Genomic DNA, 27,609 nt, shown 5'->3' with positions numbered 1-27,609 from the left:
TAATTCAAGGACAAACGTTTGTATGCCATGTGGGAGCAACTCTTTTTCAAGTGTGTATGTGTGTGAGGAAGGCTCTCATAGTTCAGGGAGCAAAATGAGCAATTAGAAGTCTCTGCATCTCTAGCAGATCTCTTCGGAACAGCTTTCAACGTCAGACTTGTCAAGTCTGATGTCACAGATTTCTTAAGTATGGTGTTATTGAAGCATTATGGGAACATCCCAGGACAAAAGATAAACGAGAGCAACACGAAGTGTCCTGACCAACAGCTCTCTGAGACTGAGCACTGGTAGCAGGGGCATGAGTCCCTGTACCTCGTACCTTTACACTTTCCTAGGGGTCAGATTTTGGTACAGCTCTGTTCCTTCCATGAAACCATGCAGAGGAACCAGTCTCAACATACTCCAATTGATCAGTCATCCAGAGCTTCAATGACCTATTCTTCTTCCTCGGGGTGGCAGGCATCCCCTCCAGAAAGTCAGCAAGTGAAGATGGAGGCAACAACAAACTATGAGGTGACAGGGGAGGGGGATGACGAACGAGTGTGCTTCTGCTCCATCTACACCGTAGTCAAGGATTTCCGGAATGGTCACAATCTTTCTGCAGCAAACAAAGAAGGCTCTTCTGCTGAGCCGGCAAGGACACGACATGGGGTGCACCCCCCCCCCCCCTTGCTTCTGCTCTGCAAGTGGTACAGCTGAAGGTGAGGGGGCAACTAGGGAAGCCTGGTGAGGAGGTAACTATGGGAGTCTGGTGAAGGGGCAACTAGGGTAAGTGTTCTGGGTCCTAGCTGTAGCCAGTATCTCAAGAAGCTTCAAAAGTGATGGGGCTCTATCAATAACTAAAGAAAGCCAGAACTTACCTAGGTCGTGGTCCTTGCGAGAATTATGAACAGCACACACAGCGATTTGAGTACTTTGAGAGAGAGCAGAGAATTATTACTCAAAGAACTCCTTGAGTGCAGGGTAGGTACTCCACTCCCCTTTTGAATTCTTCCAGAGGATCCATCCCTAGCGGAAGTTGAAGGAGACACTGAGGATTTCGTACCAGAAGCTGGAAAGAAGTGGAAGAGTTTAAGCATCAGGTTGCACATTGGCAAGTCCGATGCAGATGAATCCCTTTTCGACTTCTTCTGCCTCACCTTCACATACTCCACCCAATACACAGAGGCCACTCCCTACACTCGTCATAGTGGGAAGACTACAAGAAGTCATGTAGCCTTCAGAACATAGAAAGACATAGAAAGTTAATGGGGATCTAAATAAGTTTTACTTGCCAAGGTAAAGTTTCATGTCTTCCCCAAGAAGCTGACATATTCAACAAACTACAATAGAAACAAATATGTTGAAAAGAGAAAGTAATAAAACACTAATTAGCCAAAGCAGGGTGCGAGGAAGTGTAGCAGTACACCAACATGGCCACAGTCAAAATGTTATTTTTATAATAAAATAAATTTTTGAATATACTTACCCGGTGATTATATAAGCTGCAGCTCTGCTGCCCGACAGAAAAACTCTACGCTCAAAATCCGCCAGCGATCGCTATGCAGGTAGGGGGTGTACTTCAACAGCGCCATCTGTCGTGCAGGTACTCAGTACTCAATGTAAACACAGAACTCAATTTTCTCCTCGGTCCACTGGGTCTCTATTGGGGAGGAAGGGAGGGTCCTTTAATATATAATCACCGGGTAAGTATATTCAAAAATTTATTTTATTATAAAAATAACATTTTTCAATATTAAACTTAGCCGGTGATTATATAAGCTGATTCACACCCAGGGGGGTGGGTAGAGACCAGCATTAATTGTTTACATTATTATGAGCTAAGGATTTTGTATTTCATTTTAGCAGTTATTCAAAATAACAAACATAAAATAAATAAGTACCTGGTAAGGAAGTCGACTTGAACAATTACTCTGCCTTTTTTAAGTACGTCTTCCTTACTGAGCCTCGCGATCCTCTTAGGATGCTGAGCGACTCCTAGGAGCTGAAGTATCAAAGGTTGCAACCCATACTACAGGACCTCATCAAAACCTCTAATCTAGGCGCTTCTCAAGAAAAGAATTTGACCACCCGCCAAATCAACCAGGATGCGAAAGGCTTCTTAGCCTTCCGGACAACCCAAAAACAACAATAGAAACATTTCAAGAGAAAGATTAAAAAAGGTTATGGAATTAGGGGAATGTAGTGGTTGAGCCCTCACCCACTACTGCACTCGCTGCTACAAATGGTCCCAGGGTGTAGCAGTTCTCGTAAAGAGACTGGACATCTTTAAGATAAAAAGACGCGAACACTGACTTGCTTCTCCAATAGGTTGCGTCCATTATACTCTGCAGAGATCTATTTTGTTTAAAGGCCACTGAAGTTGCGACAGCTCTAACTTCATGTGTCCTTACCTTCAGCAAAGCATGGTTTTCCTCATTCAGATGGGAATGAGCTTCTCGTATCAACAGTCTGATATAATAGGAAACTGCATTCTTTGACATAGGCAAAGAAGGTTTCTTAATAGAACACCATAAAGCTTCTGACTGTCCTCGTAAAGGTTTAGTTCATCTTAAATAGAACTTAAGAGCTCTAACAGGGCATAAGACTCTTTCTAGTTCATTTCCAACCATATTTGAAAGGCTTGGAATATCGAACGATTTCGGCCAAGGACGAGAAGGTAGCTCGTTTTTGGCTAGAAAACCAAGCTGTAAAGAACATGTAGCCGTTTCAGATGAAAATTCGATGTTCCTGCTGAAGGCGTGAATCTCACTGACTCTTTTAGCTGTTGCTAAGCAAACCAGGAAAAGAGTCTTTAAAGTGAGATCTTTAAAGGAGGCTGATTGTAGTGGCTTGAACCTTTCTGACATAAGGAATCTTAGTACCACGTCTAAATTCCAACCAGGTGTAGCCAAACGACGCTCCTTCGTGGTCTCAAAAGACTTAAGGAGGTCCTGTAGATCTTTGTTGTTGGAAAGATCTAAGCCTCTGTGACGGAAGACTGCTGCCAACATGCTTCTGTAACCTTTGATAGTGGGAGCTGAAAGAGATCTTTCTTTCCTCAGGTATAATAGGAAGTCAGCTATTTGGGTTACAGAGGTACTGGTCGAGGATACTGATACCGACTTGCACCAGTTTCGGAAGACTTCCCACTTCGACTGGTAGACTCTAAGAGTGGATGTCCTCCTTGCTCTAGCAATCGCCCTGGCTGCCTCCTTCGAAAAGCCTCTAGCTCTAGAGAGTCTTTCGATAGTCTGAAGGCAGTCAGACGAAGAGCGTGGAGGCCTGGGTGTACCTTCTTTACGTGTGGCTGACGTAGAAGGTCCACTCTTAGAGGAAGAGTTCTGGGAACGTCCACCAGCCATTGAAGTACCTCGGTGAACCATTCTCTCGCGGGCCAGAGGGGAGCAACTAACGTCAACCTTGTCCCTTCGTGAGAGGCGAACTTCTGCAGTACCTTGTTGACAATCTTGAACGGGGGGGAATGCATAAAGGTCTAGATGGGACCAATCCAGTAGAAAGGCATCTATATGAACTGCTGCTGGGTCCGGGATTGGTGAGCAATATATTGGGAGCCTCTTGGTCATCGAGGTTGCAAAGAGATCTATGGTAGGTTGGCCCCATGTGGCCCATAGTCTCTTGCACACATCCTTGTGTAGGGTCCATTCTGTTGGAATGATTTGACCCCTCCGACTGAGGCAATCCGCCATGACATTCATGTTGCCTTGAATGAACCTCGTTACTAGAGAAAGGTTTAAATCTCTTGACCAGGTGAGGAGGTCCCTTGCGATCTCGTACAACGTCATAGAATGGGTCCCTCCTTGCTTGGAGATGTACGCCAAGGCCGTGGTGTTGTCCGAGTTCACCTCCACCACTTTGCCTTGAAGGAGGGACTTGAAGCTTTTCAAGGCCAGATGAACTGCCAGTAGCTCCTTGCAGTTGATATGTAACGTTCTTTGATTCGAGTTCCAAGTTCCCGAGCATTCCCGACCGTCTAATGTCGCACCCCAGCCCGTGTCCGATGCGTCCGAGAAGAGAACGTGGTTGGGGGTCTGAACAGCCAGGGGCAGACCCTCTCTGAGGTTGATATTGTCCTTCCACCAAGTCAGTGATGACTTCATCTTCTCGGAAATGGGGATCGAGACCGCTTCTAGCGTCTTGTCCTTTTTCCAGTAAACAGCTAGGTGAAATTGAAGGGGACGGAGGTGTAGTCTCCCTAACGAAACGAACTGTTCCAGGGATGAAAGCGTCCCTATCAGACTCATCCACTGTCTGACTGAACATCGTTCCTTCTTTAGCATGTTCTGGATGCATACCTGGGCTTGACTTGTTCTGGGGGCCGACGGAAAAGCCCGAAAAGCTTGACTGTGAATCTCCATCCCTAAATACACTATAGTTTGGGATGGGACCAGTTGGGACTTTTCCATATTGACCAGGAGACCCAATTCCTTGATCAGATCTAGAGTCCACTTTAGATTCTCCAGACAGCGACGACTGGAAGAAGCTCTTAGAAGCCAGTCATCCAAATAGAGGGAGGCTCTGATATCCGCTAAATGCAGGAATTTGACAATATTCCTCATCAGCCTCGTAAACACAAGAGGAGCTGTGCTTAGGCCAAAGCACAGGGCTTGAAATTGGTAGACAACCTTTTCGTAAACGAATCTCAGAAAAGGTTGGGATTCTGGGTGGATGGGGACGTGAAAGTATGCGTCCCTTAGGTCTAAAGAGACCATCCAGTCTTCCTTCCAGACCGCTGCTAGAACGGACTTTGTGGTCTCCATGGCGAACGTCTGCTTTGTGACAAAGACATTCAGCGCACTGACGTCTAGCACCGGCCTCCACCCTCCTGTCTTCTTTACCACTAAGAAGAGACGGTTGTAGAAGCCCGGGGATTGATGGTCCCGGACTTTGACTACCGCTCCCTTTTCTAGTAAGAGAGACACCTCCTGCTTCAAAGCTAGTCTCTTGTCTTCCTCTCTGTACCTGGGAGAGAGATCGATGGGAGACGTTGCTAGAGGGGGTTTGCGTACAAACGGGATCTTGTACCCTTCTCTGAGCAACTTCACAGATTGTGCATCTGCGCCCCTTTTCTCCCAGGTCTGCCAGAAGTTCTTGAGTCTGGCTCCCACTGCTGTCTGAAGAAGGTGGCAGTCAGACTCTGCCTTTAAAGGACTTGGTACCTTTCTTCTTCCCACGTCTCCCTTCGGCACGAGCACCTCCTCTGCTGGAGGCTCTGCCACGAAAGGGCGGAATGAATCTGGACGCTGGAGTGTCCATCCTGGGTCTAGATAAGGTAGGCAAAGGGGTGGCTTTGCGGGCAGAGGACGCAACCAGGTCATGGGTGTCTTTCTGAATCAAGGAGGCAGCAATCTCCTTTATCAAGTCCTCTGGGAAAAGGCACTTTGAGAGAGGAGCAAAAAGAAGTTCCGATCTCTGACACGGTGTTACTCCAGCTGACAGGAAAGAGCAAAGGTTTTCCCGTTTCTTGAGGACCCCGAATACGAACGACGCCGCAAGCTCACTGGATCCGTCACGTATGGCCTTGTCCATGCAGGACATAATGAGCAAGGAAGCTTCCTTGTCAGAAGGGAAGATCTTCCTGCTCAAAGCTCCCACACACCAGTCCAAAAAGTTAAAGACCTCGAAGGCTCTAAACACTCCTTTCAACAGATGGTCTAAGTCTGAAGGAAACCAACATATCTTAGAGCGTCTCATGGCTAGCCTGCGGGGAGAGTCTACTAGACTTGAGAAGTCGCCCTGGGCAGAGGCAGGAACTCCCAAGCCGAGAACTTCTCCCGTGGCATACCAGACGCTCGATCTGGAAGAGAGTCTCGCAGGGGGAAACGTAAATGCTGTCTTCCCAAGGTTCTTTTTGGACTGCATCCAATCTCCTAAAACTCGTAAAGCTCTCTTGGACGAGTGGGCGAGGACGAGTTTCGTAAAGGCAGGCGCGGATGACTGCGTGCCTAAAGCAAACTCTGACGGAGGAGAGCGTGGAGCCGCAGACACAAACTGATCAGGATACATCTCCTTGAACAGAGCAAGAACTTTTCTAAAGTCCAAGGAGGGTTGCGTGGTCTTGGGTTCGTCGATGTCCGTATGTGGGTCGTCAATGTGTGCAGCGTCGTCATCATCAGAGAGTCCATCATCTGAAAACTGAGGAGGAAGCGGCAAAGGAGTAGGAATCGGCTGGTCAGCTGAGTCCGGCAGCACGGGTGCACGCGTGACTGAACCGGACGCAACGTCATGGAACTGTTGCCCAGTCTGTGAACTGGCAACAACCATAGCAGCGCGGGGACGCAAAGCGTCTACTCCAGACTGTCTAGTCTGCTGTGGGGGAGCAGAGGTAACCACACTGGGTTGCGGAGGTTGACGCACCGCGTCAAAACAAAACAACTTAGGCTGTTGTTGTACCTCGCGAACGTCAACGGAAGGTTCCGTGCGTCGCTGAACGTCAACATGCGGCTGGCAGGGTACACTGGAACGCATGGGTGGCGGGACTCTCACAGCTGGAGTGCGGGAGAAGGTAGCCTCAGCGTCCACCAGACACACAACCGTGGGTGGTTGTAGGCTAGAGGTTGGTGCAGCGTCAACCTTCTCCGCACGAAAGTCCTGCATCAATGACGTTAACTGTGACTGCATGGTCTGCAGCAAAGACCACTTAGGGTCTACAGGAGCAGGTGCGGCAACAGACGGTGTTACTGCCTGATGCGGTACCACTTTGCCTCTCTTAGGAGGTGAGCAGTCGTCGGAAGACTGCAGCGAGTCCGAACTGACCCAGTGGCTACAACTGGGCCGTTGGACTTGCGCGGAAGGGACCGACTTGCGCTTAAGAGGCCGCGAGACCTTGGTCCATGGTTTCTTACGAGAAACCTCTTCCGCAGACGAGGAATAAATGGGCTCTCTCGTCTTCGTGTGGGTGGGGCGATCTTGGGTAGATACGCCCGAAACCACGGAGGGAATGTCTGTTTGCTGATTAAGCCTCTCGAACCCTTTGGTAGTATGACATTGCTTCTCCCCTGGGCTTGGGAGCTTGCAAGAGGTCCCGGACTGGGAGGACGACAGGCACGAACAGACGAACCCTCAAGCGCAACACTATCCACAACACTATCCACAACACTACCACTCACTTTATCACTACCCACTGCACTCTTGCACTTCAGCTCCTTGACGTCTGCCATGAGCTGGTTACGGTCACTAGCCAAGGACTCGACTCTCTCACCCAGAGCCTGAATGGCACGCATCATACAGTATCTGCCATCGAAGGTTGTTGAGTGCTAGAAGGGGGATCAGGAGCAACCACTACAGGGGAAGGAATAGGTTGTGGGGCATGAGGAGAGGAAAATTCAACGGAGCGAGATGAACTTCTCCTGACTCTATCTCTCTCTAGCCTACGTGTATATTTCTGGAATTCGATAAAATCGAATTCCGAAAGCCCAACGCATTCCTCACATCGATCTTCCAATTGACAGGTTTTATCCCGACAATTGGAACAAACGGTGTGAGGATCGATAGAGGCCTTCGGAAGACGCCTTAAACAGTCCCTAGCATTACACTTCCTGAATTTAGGGACTTGAGAAGGGTCAGCCATTTTGAATTAGTCAAAGGGGAATTCAAAAAACTATCCAAAGTCGTCAACAAATAATCCGATATCAACAAAAGAATGCAAGGATGTATTGAAGATAACGTCTGCAAAGCGAAAGCTCAAAACTAGAAATGTGTACTTCACCAAATATGTGAAAACCAATCCAGTAAGCAACAGCGAATTTAGTAGGTCTTGCCGGTGGCACGACAGAGAGAAAATTGAGTTCTGTGTTTACATTGAGTACTGAGTACCTGCACGACAGATGGCGCTGTTGAAGTACACCCCCTACCTGCATAGCGATCGCTGGCGGATTTTGAGCGTAGAGTTTTTCTGTCGGGCAGCAGAGCTGCAGCTTATATAATCACCGGCTAAGTTTAATATTGAAAAATGACAGTTGCTCACCAATCAGGCAACTATTTTCACCTTGTTAAAAGCTCAACAGCAGTTCCAGATAAGCTGAAGTCATACGCCTATTTAAGATAGCCAGTTTGTATTATGTACAGGTACAATCACATTTAAATGGTTAAAAAAAATCACCATTATCAAGATATTTATTGACATACAGTATATGACAGCCTCCAAGATTTTTCTTAATGTTATTTTGAGATGAAAATGTGATGACCCAGCCAAAAAAACTTTCCCAATCAGATTTATCTTTATTTGGTGTTGCATTGAACCTTCCAGGTGAAATTACAATAAGTAATATATAAGCTCAATACAGTACTCTCTCATTATCATTACAGTATTGGCCATTTCATTTTCAATTTAACCAGTCACATTCCTTGTGCAGTAAAAACCTTTGAGCTATGAAATCATACACTGTTCAGTAAAATTAGTCTCATTTCCCATTATAGATGCAACAGTTCAGGTGTGATGTATTTCATTTGCACTATTTCTTGGCAATAATCAACTTTAATTAACTTTTAACGAAATGTGTTTTTTTCCTTTTTCCTGAACATTTAATCAATATAAATTTTATAAAAAAAAAAAAAATGGAGAGACATCAGCATAATTAATGTTTCAAGTGATTATGACCTTCATTTCCATTCTAAAAACACTAGGGATTCAAATACAAATTATAACTTAGGCGAGATAAATGTTGCCTAGCAGTAGTATACAATGCATAGTTAAGTTTATTGAACTAGTTAGGTGTTTTAAATTAGGCTAGAATGAATACCTGTATACACTTCCATGTATAAGAACTGTATTATTTTGGTTTTGGTCATATCATGATACTGGAGGTATTTTCAAATTTTTCCAATAAAGACTTCATGATATCCTTGACTAGAAAATTACATTCAAACCCCTCAGAAATTTACCGTTACCGAGATATCTACTCCAGCTAAACCTGTAACAAAATTCTCTAACCAGCTATCTATCAAACTAGGGGACCTGCCAACAAACAGTGGTTTTCAATGCTTCTAGTACTTAATCAGGTCAGTACCATCTTCAATCTACTTTCGGATCCTCATTGGTATAATCACAATCACTAATTGAATTTTGATGTCAATGTAGCCTACACTCAAATTCTAAGGCAGCCAAAATGGAAACTGTGCAATACCTTTCAATATAGACTACTTCTAAAAGTTTAGCAACAGGAGAGTTTTAGAAGCAGAAGTAATTGATCCCTGAAATATCTGATTTTTATTAAAGTTAAGGAAATTGGTTTTCCCCAAGTACACTGCTTGTTTATTCAAGGATTTAGGGTAAATATTCAATCCTTACAAGTAAACAAAGAAATTTCCCATTCCCACCTATACCCTAACCTTGGACAAAGTGATGTTATTCACTTATTAATGCAGTGGCTTTCAACAGTGCATGGGTAAATATATACCAATTGAGGACAGAAAGGGTAACCTAGATCTAGTTAAGCTTCACTCTACTTCAATCAAGTTAGATCCCCAGAGTTCTCAACTTGCTTTAGGCTAGAATGCACCTTTGTATCTGATTAGCTTCTCCGTTCCTTCAGTCAGGATCCAGTCTCCTACTTCAATTTATGGTGGTCTCAATTCCTAAAACTACAGACTACTCACGCACATGAAGGTCAGAATTGGGGGTATACGTATGACAGCGGCCACCTGTATGTATGATGTCGGTTGACTATGAAAATGGCAGCGTAAAGGGGGGTTGTTGGGGGGTGTTAGCCCACCCCCGTTAGGTAAGTAGTTTAGAACACGTCTTGTAGGCTAAAATTGGAGGGGAAGCTTAGGTTAGTTTATGTCCAATTTTTATGCACGCTGGAGGAACTGGCAGCTGATATACAAAGGCTCCTGGAATTGTTCTAGATATTGGAAAACAGGAACTCTGCATGGCATTAATTCAAGGAATCTAATTAGACCTTATTTATTGTACTAGATTGTTTTTAGATTGGCAGACATAAGTCACTTCATGCACATAAAAAGAATAGTTCAATTATACTTTTCTATATCAAGGAGACATGACCTAAAATATGATGCTCCACCTAACCTTATAAATAATGCTGTCTCATCACCCGTGAGGTAATGCAACCTCCTACCCAGCAGTTACCTCCCTTGGAATAGCTGGTGGGCGTGTCTACAAACTACATAATATACTATTTAATACCAAGTTGATCAGTTTAGCTTGAGCCCCAAGATAGGCAATTGCTTGTTTATCATACATCACCATCATTGGAATGTCACCATAGACAGTAAACTGTCATAGTGTGGTCAGGTATAAGAGACTAGTTTAGACTTCTAGACTTATAATCTGAACGAGACTAACCCCAAACAAATAAATGGAATAATTAATATCTAATCTTCAACTTCAAAAACAACAGGCAGCTAATGGTTTAAGTTACGAAAGGGAACCATATCCCAACTTCCTAACCTAACCTACGGTATAAGTCCTAAGTTTGGTAACATACATTCACGTGCCAATTAATAGTGAATTATGATCCTTTCACCGGGACTTACCTGTTGCACTACGTTGAACTTGTCCCCTAGGACTCGTAGGATGATTACGGGAGTATTTTGCGAGTAGATTGAATATCTTTAGGCTCGTTATCGCTATCTATAAACTAGGAATTGTCACCCAAATGTAAACAAACTTTTTTCCTTCATTTTTTTTTTCTTTTTTCTTTCTTTTTTGTAAGTAGGAAAATCGTGGCTAACACAGCTTGGTGAATAATTCAATACGTGTCATAATTAATTTAAAATTATAGCAGCCTTGGTTTCATATATATATATATATATATATATATATATATATATATATATATATATATATATATATATATATATATGTATATATATATATATATATATATATATATATATATATATATATATATATATATATATATATATATATATATATATATATATGAGTATGTGTGCAAAGAAACAGGGAAAACGAAAATAGGAAAAATAAGATTAAGACCTGACTAGTTTCGTGATAATTCTTCAGATATATATATATATATATATATATATATATATATATATATATATATATATATATATATATATATATATATGTGTGTGTGTGTGTGTGTGTGTGTGTATGTATATGCGTGTGTGTGTGTGTGTGTGCGCGCGCGTGTGTGTATGTGTGTGTGCAAAAAACAGGGATAATGAAAATGGGAAATATAAGATTAAAATTCTTGACAATTCTTCAGAGGATTGAATTATTGAACAAGGTTTCTTTACACTTTAGATGGTGTAGTAAACATACGAAAATAAATACTGTACCATATAAAATGTAAAGAAACCTTGTTCAATAAACCAGTCCTCTGAAGAAGTTTCAGAAAACTAGTCAGGACTTATTCTCATATTCCCTATTTTCATTTTCATTGTGGCGCTTTTGCATCTGAGAATCACGTTTCCCTGTGTTTATATATATATATATATATATATATATATATATATATATATATATATATATATATATATATATATATATATATATATATATATGTGTGTGTGTGTGTGTGTGTGTGTGTGTGTGTGTGTGTGTGTGTGTGTGTGTGTGTATGCAGGCATTAGGTTGGCCAGGGCACCAGCCACCCGTTGAGATACCACAGCTAGAGAGTTATGGGGTCCTTAGAAAGGCCAGACAGTACTATATTGGATCCTTCTCTCTGGTCACGTTCACTTTCCCTTTGCCTACACATACACCGAATAGTCTGGCATATTATTTACATATTCTACTCTATCCTCATACGCCTGACAACACTGAGATATCCAAATAATTCTACTTCACTCAAGGGGTTAACTATTGCACTGTAATTGTTTAGTGGTTACTTTACTCTTGGTAAGGGTAGAAGAGACTTTTTAGCTATGGTAAGCAGCTCTTCTAGGAAAATGAGACTCCAAAATCAAACAATTTTTCTCTAGTCTGGGATAGTGCCATAAAATCTACCATGGTCTTCCAGTTTTTGGTTAGAGTTCTCTTGCTTGAGGATATACTTGGGCACATTATTTTATCTACTTTCTCTTTCTCTTGTTTTGTTAAAGTTTTTATAGTTTATATAAGAAATATTTATATTAATGTTACTGTTCTTGAAATATTTCATTTTTCCTTGTTTCCTTTCCTCACTGGGCTATTTTCCATGTTGGGGCCGCTGGCCTTATAGCATCCCACTTTCCCAACTAGGGTTGTAGCTTAGCCCCCCCCCAAAAAAAAAATAATAATGTGTGTTTTATATGCAAATATTAAGCCTACATCAATATTCAGAGAATCATTGCGGCACCATACCAACAAAGTTTTAAGGGCTGCATGAGGCATATACGGTAGTTACATGAACCCGTGTATGGCAGTAGGGGCCCTGCAATCTACAACCAAAACAACACACTGCAGAGAGGCCCTGTGCATTTACATTTATATGGCCCCTTACACATTATTCAAAAAGTAAAACATGAACTCATCTTGTTCATGGAACATTTCATTTATATTATAAAAGTTCTCTCTTCTTGATTACAAGGTCTTTTATGAAATCCCAAAATTATTTATATGCAACACATCTGCTTCTATAGGTAATAGAAATTAGGTATCCAACTTACCTTTTTACATTGTTGCTCTAATAGAAGTTATAGTAGACTTTAATCGAGAAAATCAATTTTCATTTACATTGTTTTAAACGGATTTATAATAGGCCTACATTTTACCTGAAAATTAAAGTCCATCCTTTTATAAGTTGACCATGACCGATTCTTGTTATAACATATTCACTGCACTTAGCCTATGGAACAAATAAAGCAAAATTTCTGAATATCAACTGAGAAATTAGTGTTCAAGTCATCTGGGTAAGTTTTTGACATTACACATTCAGTTAATTTCAGTAGATTTGAAGTAATTGATTGGATATTATGGGCTATATAACTCAGAAAAGTAAAGGTATATAATATTTCTTTGAATATCTATCCTCATCTCAGTATTAAAGTTGACAACAGTTGTGTATAATGATATGATAAGAAATTTATCTCTGGCGTTCCAATATACTTCTGGTACATCTTTCAGTGTCAATTTGTCATTAGGTAACCTTTCTTTCACGTTTCTGGTTTTGAACATTCTTGTCATCACACCTTGTAGCATTTCCTTTGGATGTAGCTTTCTCATATCTTTCAAATTTCAGTCCGCGAAGTGCACATATGATTAGCTATTGATAATAATCCTTTTGATCTGCAAATTTTTCCAATTCCACATTCCCATTCAGTATAAATTTGCACGGTGAACTTTTTACAAAATCTCATACCAAAAATGTAACACAAAAATTAATTCTGGCTCTTATGTCTCTTGTTGTGTCACTCCTCTTCAACTGGCTATGCAATTTTCTTCTTTCCCACCATTATCCCTACATTAAGGGGTTGGTTGCCTGATGAATTCTATCAGAGGTATCCTCTTCCACCAAACCTCTTCTCTCTATAACATCCTTCACCTTATCTCGCCAAAATTCTCTGCCTCCCTCTCGATTTTCTACCCCTGATTAAGGTTCTTCCCAAGCTCTTCCCGCCATTCTTCGTCAATTCGTGCCCACATCATCTCAGTCGTGACACTCTTATCGCCACTGTAATCCTAACTATGCTTGCCCTTCTTGTTGCATCATTTTCCAATCTTTCAAGCAGTCAACATTAGAGGATTATAAACATTGAGTTATATACATTGTTCATCATTTATTCTTAATATGTTTTATGTTCATTTGAGTTATACACATTGTTCATCATTTGTTCTAAATATCTTATCGTGCCAATGCTGAACCCACGGGAGGTGTTTGTTGTTTTCCTCTCTGAGGACTTGATCTGAGGAAATTACCTATGAGATCTCAATGATATTCCCGTAATCCAGCTCATAAGACCAATCAAAATTTTGTTAATGACCATTGATAGAACATTGACCAGGTTTTGAATATGCTTAGAGTATAGATGCCATAACCCTCTGGCAGACCTCATTTGGTGCAGACATAGACTGTTAAGAGTCGGGCTCCAGTGATCTGGTTTATGTCTCCCAAGTCCCATGTTTACAGGTAATGGGTGATGCCAGGTATTGGAGTTGTTGTTGGGAGGGGTAACTACCCCATTGACCAGTGTACGGCCACCTAAAGAGAGGCAGCCCCTCTCTAATAGAGGACTAGTCGTCGCTGAAACCTCTTCTCACGTTGAGCTACATGGAATATGAGGACTGACAGCCTCTGCTAAGAGGTGGCTAACTTGACATGCTGTTTCTTTGACAACTAATCCATTTTATGACGACCTGCAAAATATGAACATGGATCTCGGTATAGACAACTTAAACTCAGGTTCTAATATTGTGATGTTAGAACCTTACTCGTGTCATTTAAAGAATGATTATAAGAAAACATTAAAGAAGAAGAAAGAGTAAGAAATGATGACGAGACAGAATATATATATAAAAGCAGATATATTAACTGGTCACTATGAAATAGTGCATTATGATAAATATTCTATTTTTGAAATTGAAAATGAAAGATAGGAGCATGTGAATGATTTTAAAGCTAATAGGAAAATTTTTTCCCCAGGGAAATGGAAGTCACTTGATAGACACATTATCCCCAATTCAAAGCACTTTCAACAATGGATGGTCATAGTGTTAAATACTCTTTGTACTCCATTTTTAACCTGAGTATAAGTGTTATGTATGCTCTAGAATCACTAGAGATAGAGGAAAAAGAAGTTGAAGGGAATTGAAAAGTCAAGTAGTAAAAGCAATTTAGTTAGTAAGTGAGAGTTGGAGTTAATGTTCCTCCCGCTACTTTAGTTATAATTTTTGATCATTGTCGACTACCTGATGTTATTAAAAGCTGGTTGGCTCTCTTTGAAGGTAAAACCATACGTTCCTTCACCATTCCCAAAAGTATGTCCATATAAGCCAAAAGTGCAAAGAAAAATTACATTATAAGCCAGGTGTCTGTACAAACTGTGGAAAAATATTCATGGAACATGTACAGAAAGTTCACGTATTCATTGTGGGGAAGCACACCTAGCAACAAAAAATCTGTCGTTTATTTTTGGAATTGAAGTTCAAGCCATTCGAACCATGGAAAGGTTTACCTTTAAAGAAGCTTGGAAAAGACCTCTTGGAAAAGGTAAGGCCGGGGCAACCTTTTTCATGGGTTCTGAAAAAAAATTTGCCTAAACTCACTGACGACAGTAGTAACCCCAGTTCCAACATAAAGAAAGATGTAAAATTAGTTATACAAGGTGAAAGTAAAGTTATGCCAGAAAGTGTTGAAAAATCGAAAGATATCTAATGAACAGAAATATATTAAAAAGCCTTTGGATAAATAAAAAAGAAAAAAAAAAAGCTCGGAACATCTGCTTAAAGAACAGAATAAATGGTGTAGTGGAGGCAAATGATTGAATGACATTAAGTAGTGGGGACAGTGAAGGGAATGGTAAAGAATAGAGGGTTAGGAATAAATGTGAAGTGAATTCTATTTGAGAAACTAATTTTACCAGCTGTTATATATGGATTGGAGTTGTGTGTAATGAAAGTGACGGAGACAGAAATTGAATGGGTTTGAGATAAAGTGTCTGAAGAGTATGGCTGGAGTATCTTGAGTAGATAGGATTAGAAATTAAGTAGTGAGGGTCTGAACAGGTGTAACAAATGAGTTAGCAGCTAGAGTGGATATGAATGGGTTGAGGTGGTTTGGCCATGTAAAGAGAATGAAAAAAGGCTGTCTGCTTAATAAGGTGATGAATGCAAGAGTTGATGGGAGAAGTACAATAGGAAGGCTAGGGTTTGGGTAGATGGATGGAGTGAAGAAAGCTCTAGGTGATGGAAAGATAGATGCGAGAGAGGTAAAAGAGCGTGGTAGAAATAGGACTGAATGGGGCTGCTTCTTCCGGTCACCTTGGTGGCCACTGAGATAGCAGCAGTAGGGTATTCAGCATACAAAGCTTCATTTGTGGTGGATAATGGGGGAGGGTGAGCTGTGCCACCATAGCAGTACCAACTAAACTTGGCTGAATCCCTCTTCAGGTTGGGAGGAGCGAAGAGAAGAAAAGTCCCTTTTTGTTTTTTTATGTTGGCTAACCCCAAAATTTGGGGGAAGTGCCTTGGTAAATAGATAGACATGAGACCAGGTTTAGATGACCGTGAACACCCTCATTAACACTCGAGATGCTGTGGAAAGTCCGTAGCAGTGAACTCAAAACTGAAACCTATTTGTTCTCAGAATAAAATCGAAGGTACTCGATCATTGCATCTTATTGCTTGTTGGACCATGTTGTGGGTCACCATCTTGAACTTTGTTTGTAGAACTTAGTTGTTTTAGATATGACAGGTTGATAATGGTCTCAAGCCTCCTGACAACTTCTTTACTAGAGAGAGGTTGCTGTAGAACCCTGGAAACTTATCTTTGACCTCTTTGACTGCTTGCAAGTCTAACATCTGTTGATCCTCTTGAATATATTGACTGATTCATAAGTACTGGAGTGAAAGGAGGAAGAGAATTGGTGAACAGTAAGCAGTATCCTATGCAAACACTATCTACTGTCCAAGGCTCTGGCCCATGGAGCTGCCACCTCATACACTTACTTGACAGGCACCTCTCATTAATTGATCGCCACCCATAATGAGGTCCCCATTTGGTTTGGTTTCTTTGGCGAAAGGGCTGGTCCTGGTTAGACAGTCTATGGAATGGAAAAGTTTCATTGCTGTGCCTCTATCTCAATTGTGGCTGCCTATTGGGCAAGGTTTTACTCCTAGATGGCACTGCAGGTGGTTATGGATGTTTAAAGGTTGCAGGCCTCCTGAAAGTAGCTGACATAAAAAAAAAAAAAAAAAAAAAAACGTAAGGGAACTTTTTCTTCTCATCGTTCCTCCCTGCGGGTGAGACTCAGTTAAGTTTGGTTGGTACTGCTAGGGTGTCACAGCCCACCCTCAGCTGTTTTCCACCACAAATAAAGATTCATATACTGAATTCTCTAATGGCGCTACCTCAACAGCCACAAAGGTGATCTGAGGTAGCCGCAGAGCCTATTGGAACCGTGTCATAATCGCTCTCCATTCATCCATATTTTTAGCATTCTCTTTTGCCTCTCTCACATCTATCCTCCTGTCACTCAGGGCTTTCTTCACGCCATCCATCCACCCAAACATTGGCCTTCCTACTTTTCCCATCAACTCTTGCATTCCTCACCTTCAGCAAATGGCCATTTTTCATTCTCTCTACATGGCCAAACCATCTCAATGCATTCATATCCACTCTAGCTGCTAATTCATTTCTGACACCCTTTCTCACCCTCACTACTCCATTCGTAACCCTGTCTGATCAAGATACACCAGCCATACTCCTCAGAAACTTTATCTCCAACACATTCAATTAAGGTCTCTCTTTCACTTTCATTCCCCACAACTCCATACTTCGTAGCTGGTACAATCACTTTCTCATACAGAAGTCTCTTTACATTCATTCCTAACCCACTATTCTTTACCACTTCCTATACTGCCCTTAACACCTAACGTCCTTCATTCACTCCCTGACATACTGTAGCTTCCACTCCACCATTTGCAGCAACAACTGACCCCAGGTACTTAAAATGATCTACTTCCTCAAGTAACTCTCCATTTAACATGACATTCAACATAGTACCACACTCCCTTCTCGTGAATCTCATAACCTTAATCATTATCACTTAACTTCCTTTTCTCACACATGCTCCCAAACTCTGTCACTAATTGACCCAGCTTCTCCTTTGAATCTGCAATAAATACCGTATCATCCGCAAACAACAACTGATTCACCTCCCACTCTTGATCACTCTCATCTATCAGTTTTAATCCTTGACCAAACACTGGAGCATTCACCTCTCTCACAACTCCTTCAACTAACAAATTGAACAACTGTGGGGACATCACACATCCCTTTCTCAGTCCCACTTTAACTGAAACCACTCACTCAACTTCATTTCCTATCCATAGACACACTTAACTGCCTAAGTATAAACTCTTCAGTGCTTGCAACAACCTTCAACCAATACTGTACCATATAACCTCATCACATTACACATCGCTTCCCTATCAACTCCATCATAAGCATTCTCCAGATCCATAAATGCAACATACACCTCCATACCTTTTGCTAAATATTTCTGTCATATCTGCCTAAACTAAAAATCTAATCCATACATCCCCTACCTCTTCTAAAATCCCCTTGTACTTCCAGGATTGCATCCTCTATTTTAACCTTGGCCATATTAATTAAAACTCTACCATACACTCTTCCAACCACACTAAACAAACTATACCCCTCGAATTACAACACTAATGGTCATCTCCTGTACCTTTGTATAGCAGAATAACGCATGCACAAACCCAGTCCACTGGTACCATTGACAACATAAAACGAATACTAAACAATCTTGCTAACCATTCCAGTAGTACAGTCACACCCATTTCCTTTAACATCTCAGCCCTCGCACCATCCATACCAGGGGCTTTTCCTGCTTTCGTTTCATATATTGCACTCTTCACTTCCCTTCTTGTAATTTTTCTCTCATTCTCATCTCCCATTACTGGCACCTCAACATCTGCAACAGCAATTATATCTGCCTCTCTATTATCCCCAACATTCACTAACCTTTCAAAATATTCAGACCTCTTTTCCTGGCCTCATCTTTCAGCAACCTTCCAATTTCATCTTTCATTGTCTCTTCATTCCTTGATCCACCTTTCCTTACTCTATTCACTTTTTTTTCCAAAACTTCTCTTTATATGAATGACCCAAACCCTTAACCCACCTTATATTTTACTTCCACAGTTTTCTCTCTATATCTTTCATACTTCTTTACACTATTACTCTGCACCCTTTTTTCAAATACCCTCTTTGTCCCGGTGCAAGATACAAACCTTCTGCTCTTTAATATAGCATTGTTATTTTGGCAGAGCTTAAAACTAGTCGAAACTGAAGATTAAACAGGGTTTAACTACCCACTTCTAGTTAGCGGGGTTGTCTTTACCCACTGCTCCCAGCAACACTGGTGACTAAGCGTCACTTTTTATTTTGGCTCGGTAGAGTGTAGACCCATCTCACTCCCGTTCACTTAAACTGGCTGAAACTAATTTCTTTTTCTTTTTCTTTTCAGGTGTGCTTGCCCATGATGTCCAGCCATACGAGTTTGTCCGGGTCATGAAGGGCGCAGTTGTGGCAGCTCCATGTCTTCGGAGGAGACGGATCCTCACGGTCTCTCCCTTCGTGCTGAGGTCAGTCATGCACGAAGGAGTCTCCTAGTAGTGTGTGCCAAGAGTGGTCGACCCTCTAGAGGGTGAGGTTTGGAAGGCGGAAGAAAAAGAAGTCTAAGAGGGATTTTTCCTCTTCGAGGTTAGCCTTGATAGGGAAGAAGACCTGACTTTTTTCTCCTCCACCTCGATCTCTCCGTCCTGACTCTATCTGACCAGCTTCCTCCGGGGAACGGTCGAGTACGAGTGGCGCCCTGGTAACACTGGGACGACGGGTCATCCGTCGAAGGAGAAGCTACAGGAGGTCCTTTGTTTGGGTGTGTGTGTGCACTCGAGCGCCGAGTCCTCTTCTTCTCCTCTCCCCGACGTTCCCCCTGCTTCGGCAGGAGGACAAGCACTCCTCGGAGTGACTTGCCCTGAGATCCTCAGGTCTCAAGTTGTTCAGGGAGTTGATCTTTCCGGGCTTGCCCAATGGAAGGGAGAGCAACTTGGGAAGCCGGAAGGTTCTCCTTTAAGTGTTGGGCAGTCTGACCTTCCAAGGAAAGACAAAGCAACAAAACCTTCTGAGAGGCAGCTTCCTCGTTTGCGAAGCGATGCACCATTGGAAGGAGTTAATCAATCTTCTCGTTTGCTAGAGGAGAGATCCTCTCTGACCCTCTCCTGAGCGGCAGCTCTCTTGTCCGCGAGGCAATGCGCCATCAGGAGAGAGAGGTGAGGATCGTTTCTTTTGCTTGTGACAGCAAAGATCTTCTCCCGAGTGGTCCGCTTCGTGAGGTTACCACCGAAAGGTATTGGACTCGTCCATACCACGCTCCAGTCCATCGGAGCACAGCACCTTTCTCCTTCGGGAAAACAGTTGATTAAGAGAGCTCCTCTTGATGCTTTCGGACAGGATCTTATATCGTCGCATATCTTTCTTTCTAGCGAGGAGGAGAGAGCTTATCAGCTGGAAGCGAGGAAACCTGATTCTCGTCAAGTGAATATGATTCCTACACACTCTAGCGATTGCTATCGTACAGTTGAGGAGAAGGTGGGGGTAAGCGAGCACACTGGCTCACCTCGCCAGCCAACCTCTCGTCAAGGTCGTTCACCTCTTGGTCGTTCACCCCGCGAACGCTTACCTGGGAGAAGGTTGAGGCATTCTTTCCCCTCAGCTGGTGTGATTGGAACCATCCAAATGCAGGGAGACTTGAACCATCAGGTAACTTGTTAGCCAAGGATGGACTTTGGTTTCAAGACCTGGTGAAACCGCTTAAACAAGTGATGAGAATTTCCAACGATCCTCCAGCTGCAGCGGTAAAGGTTCCTGTTATTTCCCTGGAAGCTCCTAAGGGATCTAGTGATCTTTCTGACCCTAGGCAATCTAGCCTAGCTAGGTCCCACTACCGCCTCCACCTCCTGTCACCCGCAGAGTCTCAAAGTATGAGGATTACCTTAAGACTAAGGATCCTATGATCATGGATACAATCTGGGAGAGGGCAGCAGTGACTCAGGTCACAGCCGCGAGGTCGGTTAGGGAGAGTTTGCTTCTCCCCTGAAGGTCGGAATCCCCTAACCTTTGCCCGGTCTCTTACTCGGAGAGCTGGAAACCTGTTAGGATTGACGACCGGTAAGATCCTTCATCTCGACTCAAGGATACCCCTCTCCGAGTTGGTTCCAGGCGTGCTAAAGCAACGGAATCTATTAGGGGAGAGGAATCCTCTCTTTTGGATAAATTTGAGATTCAACCAAGGGAGAGGAAAGACATGAAGACTCTACCCAAGAACTGGCGTTTTATGGATGAACGTCAGACTCAAGGGGAACAGCCTTCAGTCTCAGCTGCTAATATAAGACTTGGCCATAGCAGACTTCCCCCCCAGAGCACATACTGCTTCCAAAAAGACCTCTGTTGACGACCCTCATCCTCCCCAGGCTACTATGGGTGTTAGCTCGGGAGAGGAAGAACCTTTTGATGACAGTTCCGCCAGCCCGAATGTCGCACCTTAGGAGCAGAAAGATTTGGATCAAATTTTTCTAAAAGTTCTGGCTTGCATCAGGAAGGTTAACAACCTGAAAGAGCCTGATGACATCCCACCTCTGGGTAAGGATAACGTCCTGGACCAAAAGTCTGGCGCTCCTAAACCCTCCAGACTCAAGGTAGCCTTACCTTGGGGAAAGGGACTTGAGGCAGCAAAGAAGAGAGCTTTCGCCCAAGTAGCTGGCACCTCCCGCTCTCTTCATTCGGTGGACTCCTCTCGGTTACTTCCTCCGCCTTACGTAAGGCAGAGGAAGTACTATGAGGTAGTGGGAGATGATCCTTCCCCTTACCCCTGGATCCAGCGATTGTATCGTTGACCCCTATGCATTTGAAGAAACTGACAACTCTCTCTGTTCAGTTTTCTGCTGCAGACGCTGCTAACATGGAGTGGGTTGCAAAGTGTGCCTTACAATCAGCTTCCTGGCTGGATTATTGGTTGGACACGATCAGCTATCTCGTCAAGAACGAGGACTTCTCCACTCGTAGGAGGAGGGAGATTGTTCTCTTTCCTTCTCTCGGATGCGATGTGGAGAATAGTTAAGAAAAGTACAAATTATTCCTATATTTTTTTTATATATTTCATTAATTGTATTTATTGTTTGTTGGATCTCCAGTCCTTCTCTAAAAGAATTCTTTTTATTATAGAAAGACAATGCCCTGCATCCAGCAGGGATTATACGCAAGATGAACTTGTCAATAGAAAAGATACTCAAAACCTGTTTAGTCGTTATAACTTCTTCCCGTACACTGATGAGTGATTCAAACATGCCCTAATATATTGTGATGTAATTAAGATTAAGAGAAAAGGAATGTTGTTCCATCATAGTGTAATTGCTTTTTCATATATTGACACAGAGTTTCCATGGATAGTGTTTCATATACTTGTCCCCAGAAACAAGTGAACATAGTGGCATAGAAAATTTTCATCGGCAGCCAAACTTTCAAGTGTTGTCAATGTCCAAACCCGGGTGACTGTTCATGCAAATAATGAACCACAGTATTACGGGGTTCTCCTTTAGGCTTGAAGTTTTTCTGTCATAAGCCTGGAACTTTCTCTGGATAAAATCCACATTAAACGAAAAGGCTCTGTCTTGATGTTAACAATTAGAAAATTTGCATCACAAACCAGATATGGCTTAATCCTGAAAAAAGGCTCTTAGTGATATATCTTCTTTTTTGAGGGTGACTTTGCAATCAAGAGGGTCCTCAAAAAAACTATTTCAAGTGGTTTCGACTCTTATCCATTTTCATGGGTGTAGAATAGCCTTGACATACCGTGTATCACCGAGGAATTTAAGTTTTTTTGTCCTTCCAATATAGTGAGAATGTAGTCAGGCCCATGTGCACCCTTGTTTTATAATCCCTTTGATCTTGAGGCAAGCTGCTTATACTGTATTTTAATGTAGCCCAAATAGATACTAGGTTTGGTGTGCCTTTGTTTATACTTTCTACAGTATATGGAACCCATATGAGTGTCCAACATGTGAATAGTTCTTGTTTATTTTGTTATTCAAATAATTTTTTTATCTTTTTATTGTAGGTCTGGAGTGTGAAGGGATACCACTTTTTCTTTAATTGCTTATTAAAATGACAAAAAATGTTATTGTAGACCTAATTATTTTTTTTCTTATTTTATGTTTCTGATAACTTTTTTATTGTAATTTTCTTCTCTCAGGAATTAAATAAACTTATTTTCCCTTTATCTTATAAACTGGAAGCGTTTCCTTCCCCAGTAAATGTCCCCTTCTCAGCCACTAATTTTGTCTTTTTTTTTTTTTTTTTTTTCCTTTGTATCATTGTTTTTTCCTTTTTTTTATTTAGTACTTAAATAAACTGAAAATGGCTTATCTCTGAATAATATTAAGTAATTACAGTCATAACTGGGTCCCATTGCCCAGTATAAAATCAAGAGGTGGTGCCCCGTGCCCAGTTTTCTTGACCTGTACTTAGATTTTCGGGTATTCCACCATTTTACCTTTTTGTGTAGTGAACGTTGGAGTATGGATAGCATTCGGACACTAGGAAGTTTGGGTGCTACCTCTGGCCACAGTCCACAAACTACTACATAATTTTGGTGCCCAGACCTGGGGAACACCAACCTTTAGTCACGCCCTCGTCATGACTAAACACCGAAAGGCTAAGAAGAGCACGAGTCGGGATGTGGAGAGTCTCGTCACGATTATCAGTGACCTGGCAACTCAGGTCAAGTCCCTGACACTTCAAGTGGCGGCATTGTAAAGCGTTAAGCCGTCACCAACGTGCCACTGTGGTCACAACCACAGTGACCACCAGTGCTCCTTTTATGTCCTAGTCTTGGCCGAATATCAATGGTCGGGCATTCACTGTAACTGGAGCAGAGCCAATGATTGCAGGTCTCCAGCCCCTTCCAGGGTTCTCACCATTACTCTCACCTGTACCAGGCTTCTGAGAGTCTCCTGCTCAGGGTGGACCTCTTGCTTCCTTACATGTTCCAGCAACTAACCCCTTTAGTCCGCGAGAGACTGCAGCCAGTGGACTAGGGGAGCAATTCTTGGCCAACCCAGTTGAAGCCAGTAGGCCAGGAAAGGCTCCAGCAACTACAGCTAGGGCAGTTCTTGCCTACACAGGGGCCATCTGAAAGCAGAGACGCTAGGCCAAGGAAAAGGCCAGACCAACATTACCTGAAACATTGACCATGTCCCAGGAGTCAACCAGTGAAGATTCTGGTAGCGGGATTTCTGGCGACACTTCCAGCTCCTGTCCCAGTGTCAGCTCAAATGACAGTCTCCACTGACCAGGTGCAGTCCCTCCAGACAGAACGCAGTCTGTTTCATTTACTCAAGGCCCTCGACTCCAGAAAAGGGTCCCAAGCCTGGAATCTTCCAGCTAAAAACAGGCCAGAGTTTTGCCCAATTCCTGAGGGATTTTGAGACCTACTGCGCGAGTAAATATACCGCAGGAAGCTCTGGCAGGTGAACTGTTGAGCTAGGAAGTTTCCTAAAGGGGGAAATCAAGGAGGCGTTCTCGGAAGGAAATAGGGGGTCCCGGGATCTCATACTCCGACATGAAGGAGCGCCTCCTAGACTGGTGCCGAGAAGCCCGAGAGAGGCGTGATGTGGGTTGGAAGGCCCAGTTCAGCAGTGCCACCTGTGGAGAGTTTAAGCTGCTGAAGATTTACGCCGTGGGGTTGTCCTCCCTGTACAGGTCGGCCTATCTTCGCCGTAGTTTGTACTGGAGAGAGCTGAGGTGAAAGCTCCTCAGAACTGTTCAGAGCAGAGCTGCGAGTTGGCTGGAACAGTCTCAGGCCACCATCAATGTCTCTGCTGGCCGTTAGGCCACTTGGCGGGATGTTTTACACCTGTTGAGTCTTCTCAAGGAGGCATCCCCATCAGCAAAACCAGAAGGCAGAAGATTTGGCCATCAGTCGTGTGGGACAGGCATGGCACGGCTCATATGCCGACAGGGTTGGCATGGATGCACCCATCCATTCACCTGGATCTGACAGAATGTATCCACGCACTCCTCCTCGACCAGTCCCCAAACCTGCAGCTGTGGAAGTGTGCCTGCCACCATCGTGCACCCCGGATAGGTCTCCTCAATTCCAGAGGAGTTACTGCGCTTGGTGCAAGAAATCAGGGCACCTTGTGGACGAGTGTCGCAGACGCCTCAACCTGTGCCTATGTTTTGGTTCGGCCAACCATCATGTCGCACAGTATGGACGACTGGCGCAACCTATGCGCAGTTCACCTGTCCATTAGACAGCTAATCCCCACAGCCCTGGGAGGGAGACCATCTCTGTCCAGACTGCTACTCCGACCCCGTCGTCCTATTCTGGATCAACCAGTAGCCGAGAGAGCCGAAGTGGGAGCAAGTCCAATGCTTCTTCTTGGACTGTTGAGAAGAAGCCTTCGATGTAGAAGATGGGGCTACATCGAAGGAGGGTGTGAGTGCTAGGATGCATGCTCCTAGTATTCCGGTGGCAGCCTCAGAAATCTTGATTTCCAAGGTTATCCCTCAACCTGGAAAGGTCATTGCACCTCTAAATACTCTTTCAGGATTGGCAAGTGATAACCTGTCCTCGACATCATCTAGAGCTTCTCCAACTGACTCCTCCAGGGAGGAAAACTGAGGCTGCATTGAAGACCCTTCTTGGGGTTAACCTGGCACAGTTGGCTCCTGTACCACTCATGGTTGTCCCGGTGACCATGTCTGATTTTCCATTGCCATATAATGCTCACTGAATTTCCTCAGGATTTTGTGTTTTTAGTCATATACAGTACCCCCATATATTGGCCGGGCCCATGCTAAGGTTACTTTTTCATAGGTTGGTCATTTTAAAGTGAATGTTCAGATTGTAGCCTATAAAACTTCTTGATGTTTGAATGACAAATTTGCCTATATTGAAAATAGCAGTAGCAATTTTTCTCTGGAAATTCCATATTTTATAACAAAAATGTTAGTTTGGTTGAATATACTTTAGTAGGCATAATTAAGTGCTTCTAGAGGTAATTTTCTTAACACGGGATCATAATGACAGTCATCCTATTTCTAGATTATTTACTAAACAGCAGTGAGTAGCAGTATTTATACCTCAGAAATGGTGCTATAAGGAGCATTTCACGGAGCGACACAGGTTGAACCCAGAAATAGATTTTTCCTTTGTCAAAACCCCTTTTCTAGATTATTTACAAAACATCAGTAAGCCCCTTAAATCCAGAAAATTATTTGTCATATGTAACAAATGCCTACATATGAGTAAGATATGACTAGCATATATTTTCATCTTATTCATCTTAGTATAGTCTGTGCAAATTTTACGCTTTATTCATATTTAGTTGTCTCTGACACTTTGTGCATCTCTCAACATTACTATAAAAAAATAATTGTTATAGGAAGGGGGTGTCACAGTACTTGAATGGTTGGTGAGATTGTTTAACATGTGTTTTTTGTTGTCAATGGTATCAGTAGATTGGGTTTGTGCATGTATTGTACCACTATATAAGGGTAAAGGAGATGTGCATGAGTGTTGTAATGCAAGGGGTATTAGTTTGAAGAGTAGAGTTGGAAAAGTGTAGGGGGTTGTACTTGTACTGATTAAAAGGATTAAGGATAAAACAGAGAATGCAATCTTAGAAGTACAGGGTGATTTTAGAAGAAGTAGGGGATGTATGAATCAGATTTTTACAGTTAGGCAGATATGTGAGAAATATTTAACAAGAGCTAAGGAGCTATATGTTGCGTTTATGGATCTAGAGAAAGCATATGATAGAGTTGATAGGGAAGCGATGTGGAATATGATGAGGTTATATGGAACTGGTGGAAGGTTGTTGCAAGCTTTGAAAAGTTTCTACAAAGGTAGTAAAGAATGTGTTGGGATAGGAAATGAAGTGAGTGATTGGTTTACAGTGAGAGTGGGGCTAAGACAGGGATGTGTGATGTCGCCATGGTTGTTTAACTTGTATGTTGAAGGAGTGGTGAGAGAGGTGAATGCTCGAGTGCTTAGACGAGGATTGAAACTAATAAGACGAGAATGATCATGAATGGGAGGTAAATCAGTTGTTGTTTGCAGATGATACTGTACTGGCTACAGACTTGGAAGAGAAGCTTGGTCGTTTAGTGACAGAATTTGGAAGGGTATGTGAGAGAAAGAAGTTGAGAGTTAATGTGGGTAAGAGTAAGGTCATGAGATGTACGAGAAGGGAAGGTGGTGCGAGGTAGAATGTCACGTTGAATGGAAAGATACTTAAAGTAGATCAGTTTAAGTACTTGGGGTCTATTGTTGCAGCAAATGGTGCAGTGGAAGCAGATGTACGTCAGAGTGAATGAAGGATGCAAAGTGTTGAGGCAGTGAATGAAGTGGTAAAGAATAGAGGGTTAGGCATGAATGTAGAGAGAGTTCTGTATGAAAAAGTGATTGCGCCCACTGTAATGTAAGGACAGTAGTTGTGGGGAATGAAAGTGATGGAGACAAATTGAATGTGCTTGAGATGAAGTGTCGCTGGTGTATCTCGAGTTGATAGGGTTAGGAAAAAAGTAGTGAGGGTGAGAACAGATATAAGAAATGATCTAGCAGCTAGAGTGGATATGAATGTGTTGAGGTGGTTTGGCCATGTTGAGAGAATGGAAAATGGCTGTCTGCTAAAGAAGGTGATGAATGCAAGAGTTGAAGGGAGAAGTACAAGAGGAAGGCCAAGGGTTAGGTGGATGAATGGAGTGAAGAAAGCTCTGGGTGATAGGAGGATAGATGTGTGAGGACAAGAGAGCGTGCTAGAAATAGGAATGAACGGCGAGCAATTGTGACGCAGTACCGGTAGGCCCTGCTGTTTCCTCCGGTCGCCTTAGATGACCGCGGAGGTAGCAGCAGTAGGGGATTCAGCATTATGAAGCT

At 42.7% G+C, this 27,609-nt stretch overlaps 2 protein-coding genes across 4 annotated transcripts in view; both read right to left on the bottom strand.

The window, feature by feature from the left end:
- LOC137645043 (nischarin-like) overlaps nucleotides 1–10,647 on the bottom strand; it is a 74,954-nt gene extending 64,307 nt beyond the window's left edge. Inside the window, exon 1 of the mRNA XM_068377901.1 lies at nucleotides 10,498–10,647. The gene's annotated coding sequence lies outside the window, so the exon portion shown is untranslated. The remainder of the gene's footprint in view (nucleotides 1–10,497) is intronic.
- The window catches only part of LOC137646061 (uncharacterized), a 415,122-nt gene that overhangs the window by 313,684 nt on the left and 73,829 nt on the right, over nucleotides 1–27,609 (bottom strand). The gene's annotated exons all lie outside the window — the stretch shown is intronic.

This window comes from Palaemon carinicauda, chromosome 8, assembly GCF_036898095.1.
Source record: "Palaemon carinicauda isolate YSFRI2023 chromosome 8, ASM3689809v2, whole genome shotgun sequence".
Classification (NCBI taxonomy): domain Eukaryota; kingdom Metazoa; phylum Arthropoda; class Malacostraca; order Decapoda; family Palaemonidae; genus Palaemon; species Palaemon carinicauda.
Note: the sequence above shows the minus strand (reverse complement) of the source record. Positions and strands in the feature narration are given on the sequence as shown.